This window comes from Ahaetulla prasina, chromosome 1 (genome assembly GCF_028640845.1).
Source record: "Ahaetulla prasina isolate Xishuangbanna chromosome 1, ASM2864084v1, whole genome shotgun sequence".
Taxonomy (NCBI): Eukaryota; Metazoa; Chordata; class Lepidosauria; order Squamata; family Colubridae; genus Ahaetulla; species Ahaetulla prasina.
In genome coordinates this window covers 228290993-228298144 of record NC_080539.1, presented here as the reverse complement: position 1 = coordinate 228298144, position 7152 = coordinate 228290993, and the positions used below count along the sequence as shown (strand labels likewise).

The window sequence follows — 7152 nt, the reverse complement described above, 5'->3', positions numbered from 1 at the left end:
TGCACCAAATGCATGCTGCACACGTATGCGCAGTGTGCGCCAAATGCATGCTGTGTGTGCGCATGGGCAGTACATGCCAAATGCACACTTCGCGCAGAAAAAGGAGGCTTGGGAAGGTAAGTAGAACAGCGGGGTGGGGGGGGAACAGCTGTGCTATGTGATTTAGATTCCCTAGAAAGTGAATTTAAATCGCACGGCACAGTTGATTTTCAGAAATACCGATTCGGACGAAGCAGTAGTTTTTTGTTTTTTTTTACTACCGGTTTGTCCAAACTGCTTAAGACCTGATTATTCTCCCAAGCTCCAGACTAGAATGGGGATCGAGTTCTCTGGTTGGTTATTGGCTCCTTCATTTTAGGGTTTTGGTTCCAGTTAGCTATATATTTTCCCCTCTTGATGTTTTTTGTTTTATTCTATTTTTTATGTGTAAACTACCCAGAAAGAATACAGAGTGAGATGGCCTCAAAATTGAAATAATAAATGAAGTCACCCTACTGGCATCTGTACTTAAGGGAGAAAATGGAACTGACAAGCTCCCAGCTTCACCACTGCATCAAACTGGCTCTTTAATGGCAATGAAAAATTAGTGCCCATCAGCAGAGGAGCAAATTCACACACATAAATTAACGTAGCTTCACTGGCTTCAGTTTCTGTCACTAGCTCCAGAGGAACAAATTTGCTTTGGATTGATTGAGGATCCAAAAGGCTTGGAGGAGTTCCTTTTCTAATGATTTATCTAGCAGAGGACACTGATTCTGGTGTACTCTTCCTTTCTGAGCCTGGGTTTCCATGAAATAATGCTAGGAGGGGGAAGAATGTATATTGAAGGACCTGCTTATTTTCTTTGGGAAGATAAAATTGTTCTTAGAGTTAGGGACATTTCGACTGCCATTGTTTTTCACAATTTAAATTCTCTTTTTAGTTTTGTACTACTGATATGATCTGTTTGGCTCATTGCATGTAACTTGGAAAAAAAAAACCCTATGTTCAGCTGCTGAAAAATCTTCTGAACTGCATTTATATTCTCGAAATAATCCAGAAGTTCCATTTTTCCAGCTTAGCTGATATTTTGTGAAATTATTTATCTAAGTATAGAAACTATCAATAAGAAAATTAGGAAGTGTAAACCACTGAACTGTGTTAACCGGATAAGGACGGATTGGTAAATAGATACCAATGTAAATATAGCATGTAGAGGATCGATTGAATAAGAACAGAGAATATATATTTATGTCGATACGGCAAACTGTAAAATAATATATGATGTAATGCTATGTCTGTTACGTGTTTTTAATGTTTTTGTTTTTTGTTGTATTTGTCTTTATTTTGTTTTTAAAAGTTAAAAGTTTAATAAAATTTATTTAAAAAAAAGAAATTATCACTAAGAATAGGTCTTCTTGTTTGGTTGAATGATATTTTTAACTGAACAGTCCTAGACATTAGTCAATGTCACCAGTGGAAGAATCATAGAATCATTAGATGAAAAGGCAATTGGTTCAACATCTGTATTTTCCTGAATTATAGGACACAGTAATTTTCATAACCACCACCTATTATTACAATGCTAGAACTATATTTTGAATCTGAAATAGTATCTTCATTGGTTTCTGGAATAACAAGCACCTTTTTAAAATTCTCACTGTCATAATAATGTACCTGCCAATTGTCATCTCTGCTTTAAACCATCTTTTATGTTGTGTGAAATCTGTTTATAATAGTTCTGCTGGTTCTGTATGCTGAAATAAGTTGCAATTTGGAGGCCTACTGGTATTCAGAAGTAGTAGGTCACAAGCTGGTTATTCAGAACAGCAGCAATGAATGCTATAGTCTTTTGAATAATCAGTTGCTGTTACAAATGTTTTGCTCTCAGGTCTGTTTCCTCCCATTAAAGAGATTTGTTTTCTCTCTTCAGTGCAGAAACCCTACACTGTTTCTTGTTTAATTCCAATTTTCACAACTTTACTTAAAATTTTAGACAGGTCTCTCAGACAAATTTTATTTTCTTCAGGCCTTGAAAAGGAAACCTTGCTTTTAATATGTTCCAGTACATCTTCCTGATCTTGCTTGAAATAAGACTATTGAAAGTCAACAGGGTCATTTCTTTCCTGTATAACAATGCCAGAGTCATTCTGGACTAATTTATGGAAACCATATATATTCACAAATATATGTTGCTATGCTTGAAGTACTTTGGAAAAATTGCCTTGGTAAATCTTTGTTTAACCAACAATTTATCTGATTATCAGTTTGCCTACAGGGGCAAAATCCCCATTCCCTCCCCGCTCGTGGCAGAAGGATATTGTAAAATCTCCATTCCCACCCCACTCTGGGACCAGTCAGAGGTGGTATTTGCCGGTTCTCTGAACTACTCAAAATTTTTGCTACCGGTTCTCCAGAACCTGTCAAAACCTGCTGGATTTCAACCCTGATGTAGCTGATACTTAGCATATGATTTAGGTAGAATACAAAGAAATCCTTTGGCTTTTTGTATTCATTATTCATTTTCCTTTTGGTCTTTAAAAATGCAAGATGGATAATAAAATTATGTCAATATAAATTTTGTTATTTCACTTATCTCTGTTTAGATAGCTGGACATTTATCCTTATTTCTTTAGAATCAGAACATTTGATCTAGCAGTTGTCTCTGACAGATTGAGTCTACTTGGCTGTTCGCATTAGGACACTTATCTCAGGCACTTGAAAAAAATGGATTGCCAACATTGTGTCTGATTTCCATTTTCAAATGTGACCAACAGCTATTTTAGTATTTGCAGGTTTTTGATGTCAACTGTATTCTGCGCATACACAAGCAAAATTTTGTTTTTCTTTTGGAATTTATTTGACTTAACATAGTACTTGGGAAATAAACATGTCATATATTGGTCATTTTGACATGCCACAGTATATGAAGATTTTTTTTTAAGAGTTCAACCCTGACATGTATTTTCATTATATTTTCTGTGCCAGGTTTGAAACCTAGAATATATTCAGTATATCCAGTAAAAAAACCAGAACTGGTCTTGAGCTGCAGAGTGTATATGCCTCATCATTGACGGAATGAACTCCTCTGTCAATTTCACTTCTTTCCACATATTTAAGATAATATAACAACAACTGTCTAGAAAACTTCGGAATCAGCAAAAATATTTGTACATTTCTGAAAGCAAATATGCATAAATGGAAAACAGTTCTAACAGCAAATGGGGAGAACATTGGAGAAGTCAACATCAGATGCGGAATTTTCCAGGGGGACTCACTTTCATCACTACTGTTCAACGTCGCATTAATTCCATTGACAATAATCCTATGAAATAGAAAACTGGGATACCAAATCTCAAGCCAACATGGCAAGATAAACCATCTATTGTACATGGATGACTTAAAAATGTATGCAAAAAGCCTCACTGAACTTGAATCAATACTCAACACAGTTCAACTGTTCAGCAGCGACATCAAAATGAACTTTGGACTTGAAAAATGTGCTATATTATCCATGCAGCAAGGAAAAATGGAAAAAATAGAAGGAATAGAACTTGGAAATGGAAACATAGTAAAAGCATTAGCAAAGGATGATGGTTACAAATACCTAGGCATACTGGAAGCAGATAACATCTTGAATGGAAAAGTCAAAGAGTCAGCGCAAAAGGAATACATCAGGAGGGTCTACAAAATATTAAAATCAAAGCTAAATGCTGGAAATATAATTAAAGGCATTAATACATGGGCAGTTCCAGTGATATGCTACTCAGTTGGAATCATCAACTGGACTTTGGCTGAACTGGAAAACTTGGACCAGAAAACACGCAAACTTTTGAATATGTACCACTCTTTACATCCAGGAAGTGACACTGACAGGTTGTACTTGCCAAGAAAAATAGGCAGAGGACTATTGCAAATCCATCAAACTATAGAAGAAGAAAAATGAAGTTTGAATGATTATGTGAATCAAAGTACAGAAAAATTGCTGCAGGCTGTGAAAACAGAACATTATAAAAACAGAAACAAAGGCAGAATATAAGGAAAAACAGCTGAATGACAGATTAAATAGATGGAAAACCAAAGCTTTGCATGGACAACACTTGAAAAACATTAAAGGAAAATGTGATGACAACTTTACAAGGGCATGGCTTAAGATGGGAACCATCAAGAAAGAAACGGAAGGTTTAATACTCGCTGCTCAAGAACAAGCACTACAAACTAATGCCATGAAAGCAAAGATTCAAAAATCCACCGATGAGCCAAACTGCCCACTTTGCAACAGCAAAGTCAAAACTGTTTCACATTTAATACGTGAATGCAGCAAAATTGCACAAACTGATTACAAAACTAGACATGACCGAGATGCTAAATTAATCACTGGTCATTATATAAAAAACACAACTTGCCTGTATCCAAAAAGTCATGGGAACATAAAGTGGAAAAAGTTATAGAAAATGAGAAGGTGAAGATCTTGTGGGACTTTCTAATACAGATGGATCGTCACTTGGAATACAACATGCCAGATATCACAGTTGCCGAAAACCAAAACGTATAATTTATTGACATCGCGGTTCCAGGAGATGCCATAGTCGAAGAAAAAGAACTGGAAAAAATCAGGAAATATCATGACCGGCCATTGAAACTACACGGCTATGGATGAAACATGTAACAGTGATACCCATTATCATCGGGGCACTTGGTACCATGTCCAAGAATTTTACGTCAACAAATTGCAGCTTCCTGCAATAACATCAGCGAAACTGCAAAAAACTGCACTACTTGGAACATCGTACATCTTAAGAAGGTACTTGGTTGATACCTAGGACGCTGGCAGCAACCTGTATCAATCATTAGCACCAGTCAATGGTATTTGTGATGCATTTTTGAATGTTCAATTGACTGAGTTTCATATTTAATGAATAAAGTAAATAATAATAATAATAATAATAATAATAATAATAATAATAATAATAATAATAATAATAATAATAATAATAATAATAATAATAATAATAATATGGAAAAACAAAAAGTTGTGGTTTGATGTTAATGCTTTAATGTACTGCAACAGAGGGAATCAGAAGTCAACATTTCTTCTTCTCTTTTCCCCAGGCCCTCCTCATTTTTCTTCTCCCCTTTTCCCCTCACTGTGTTTCCCTATTTACTTTCGTATTTTATCTTTTAACCTGATAAAATGTTTAAATTGATATTACGCTGATGATGACTAGTAGCATTTTCAACCTCAGAGACATCTAAGTTATTAGAAGCAATAATTAATTCTTACTAGATCAAAGTTATCATCAGTCTTTATAACTATATGTGATAAATAAGTCAATTTAATATGCAGATTTTAAAGACTGAATAGAGTAAGGAACTAGAGACCCCATTTTATTTAAACAATGGGAAAAACCTTTTAACCTTAGTAGCAAAAGCCACCTTAGAACTTAGATTATGTTTTTTACAGCAACATTTTTCTTCAGACTTATTGAACCCTTATTGTGTTTTATAAACAGGAATCACTCTGTTGCTTGGAGATACATCCAGAATAATGCTTCATTAATACATGTTTTTTTCAGTATCCTAAAGTTATTAAATTGTGAGAAGAATTAATTACATTATATTACTTTTGGCTTTGAGACGAAGTTTAGTATTTTCAAATATGTATTGTTTTGAACTACACAACTGCTACATGGAAATTGACAGCTGGACTATGGAAATGGATTCCCTGTGTCCCTAATTATTGTCAAGAGATTAGTTCTTCAACATTTGAAAGAACAAATCCATGGTCCCAATTATCCAGTGGATTGGAAGACCTGATGTTACTTGTGTTTTATGCATCAGTTGCCTAGAGATATAAATTAGGGATGGACAATTGCAACTGTTATGTAATAATTATCTAAATGGAGGTAGATACAATTTATTTTGGGGTTTTTTTCTATTTTCTCTTAAAGGAAGATACTTTCTCTTTATTTTTTCTCTCTAATTTATTAAAGAAAAAATGGAAAATTAAAAAAGAAAAGAAAATCAGATCCATATTTTTAAGCCTTATTTCCCCCCCAGATTTATTTATTTTTCATGACAACAAATCTACTCTTTGAGTCTTCTATATGACTAGCATCAAGGCTCATCATCAGATTTCCTTCCTGATTTTTTTTTAAGACAAGAGGAGACTACTTGTTTAGAATGCAGGATTACCATGGTGACAGTCTGGCCAGAGAATTTGCATTTTTATTGACAAACCAGAGATGTAATTTACATGCTGTTTTCAGGAAGAAGGTGTAGCCACCTAACAACTTCTGCTGGATATTTCATATTTCTCCACTGAAATATTTGCAAGTGACAGAGTGAGTCCATTAAGAGTTTATTTCATATCAGGGCAAGAAATGCACCAGCCAAAAATGTACTAGGTAGTAAATATCTATATGCGATGTCATTTTCTACTGTAAAGACATTGAAAATAATTGAAAATCGAGAAGGTGATGATAGGGTTATCCAAATTATGTAGTAATTTTACATTGTTGTATCTATTGTAATACGGTATCTCCAAAGGCAAGCTCATTCTGCCAATGAAACTGAATCTAGTGTCTCCAAAGATGGCATGACATGTGGGTGTGGATTTCAACTCTCAGAATTTTCAGCAATAGTTGGAGCTCAAATCCATCCGTTTGGAGGGCATCCAGGTTGAGTTAGATTGGCTTAGGCAGTTAGTGTTTGTATCTAGATACAATTCCTTCTGCTTTTTGTACATGTACAATATATTCAGAGTTACTCTGGAATATCTTGATTCCACATGTTTCTCATCAAATTAGGATTTGGGCATGCTATCCATTGTTTGTAAGCAGTAGTTCTAAATAACATTGCAATTAATTATTTTTAAATATTTCATTGCTTTTTAATCTATAACAAAAGAAAAAAAACAAGTATAGCAATAATGAAGTATAAAACAAAACAATAAACTGTAACTAATTCATAAAGAAAACCAACGAAAGGAAAAAAAACGCTGAAAAAATTCACAACCAATTCATATGGAAAAAATAGAATATAAATAAATAAATTCTCCTTCCTAAAATGAATCTTTTGTTTCTAAAATTTGGAACTAGGAAAAGATTTCATGGAATTTGAAAGTTATCCAATTGGAGATGTAAAAATTATGGTCACAACAATGGCTCATAG

The 7152-nt window shown here is 34.2% G+C and overlaps 2 pseudogenes; both read right to left on the bottom strand.

Annotated features, from left to right (window-relative positions):
- Positions 1 to 507: 507 nt before the first annotated feature.
- On the bottom strand, positions 508 to 1075 carry LOC131201684 (heat shock factor protein 2-like; annotated as a pseudogene).
- A 443-nt stretch (positions 1076 to 1518) lies between these two features.
- Positions 1519 to 6771, bottom strand: LOC131201631 (heat shock factor protein 2-like; annotated as a pseudogene).
- Positions 6772 to 7152: the final 381 nt, after the last annotated feature.